Here is a 1455-nt window from a genome sequence, read left to right as displayed (position 1 = left end):
ACACTCTCATCAAACGCTGCGTAACAGATTATATACAGCAATAAAATCTTACATGTGAATGAATATTCTTTATCCTAATAAGAAAAACTATCAAATTTCCAAACAATTTGAATTAATATCTCTTTCGAGAAGCAATTTTTGTTTTGATTTATTTTTGTATATAATTAAAAATTGAATATAGATAAAAATTTATTTATTTTACCAATAAAAAATTACTTTCTACAAAACAAACAAAATATTTATTTTAAATGTTTGATATATACTACTAATACTTTCTCTCTTTACGCTATAGAAATATGACAATAAAACAGTAAATTAAAATAACAAAATTATCAATAAATAATTATTAGAATACCAGCAAATTGTTGCTGCAATTTATTTAATAAAAAAAAAGATTATTTTAAAGTATATAATTATATTATAATACTTGTATGAAAAAAGAGAGAAAGAGGAGAAGCATAGAGAAACGATCATAGTTTTAATTGTCATTTACCACCGGTTATTTACTTGCGCGTTTATTCTCGCGTGAGGATTACACCCTTAATACTGAAATATCAAGAGGTAGACAATTTATCCACTCATGATTTGAAGCATATACAGTATGACTGCAGGACTGCAATGCAGGATATTTGTATTATTTCCATGGAAATGTTGCTACAAAATACGATAATTAAGTGAATGCAAAACAGTATTCACAGAAGCGGATAAAAATGTTAAAAATTCTAGACTCTAAACTGATTGTTTAACATTTCTTATCTAATAATCTATATGTAAACAAATTTTCAAAATACGTACATTAAAGAGGGTAGATTCAAAAACTATATTACAACAAAGTATATTAATAATTTATGTCAATTTTATGCTAACATGTAATCTCAAATTACATATCTACACAAAATATCCATTCAACTGCATGAATATAATTATCTCTGACAACAAGTTTGATACAAAGTTTGATAGAAGCAATGCAAAATATAGATTATTCAAGTAAACGCAATTAAAAGACACACAAACGCATTATAAGAATGTTTCTACCAAAATGGCCCGATAAAATTGCGTGCAGCGTGAAAAATTCAAAGTTTCATAAATGAACTGTGACAGTTTATGATTCGCATAATTTTCGTGCATGTCGCATTACGATCTATAATTTCGTGTTGATTGCGAGTTTACTTTAACACGCCGGGATTTCATGGGTATTACGCGTTTCAACGCAATCGCAAGTAACTGGATTGTATACGGCTGTATATACGTCGACGTGTGTATGTCACTCGTTAATCGGCCCGTTAATCGGATAACGTGAAAAATTAAAGCACGGGTTCCCTGGTTCTGTCACGCGATAAAGACATTCTGTATCGTTGACTCCAATTATACGGCGACTCGCGTGTGAATCGACAAGATAAACTTACGACGGTCCCTTCTAGGTCTGGCTAGAGGAAGTTCTGGAATTAGAGCGTC

General features: G+C 30.1%; 1 protein-coding gene across 1 annotated transcript in view; it reads left to right on the top strand.

Annotated features, from left to right (window-relative positions):
• LOC115239753 (chaoptin-like) overlaps positions 1 to 1455 on the top strand; it is an 81000-nt gene that overhangs the window by 523 nt on the left and 79022 nt on the right. The window lies entirely within an intron of this gene.

Source organism: Formica exsecta, unplaced genomic scaffold, assembly GCF_003651465.1.
Source record: "Formica exsecta isolate Colony F162 unplaced genomic scaffold, ASM365146v1 scaffold394, whole genome shotgun sequence".
Taxonomy (NCBI): Eukaryota; Metazoa; Arthropoda; class Insecta; order Hymenoptera; family Formicidae; genus Formica; species Formica exsecta.
Note: the sequence above shows the minus strand (reverse complement) of the source record. Positions and strands in the feature narration are given on the sequence as shown.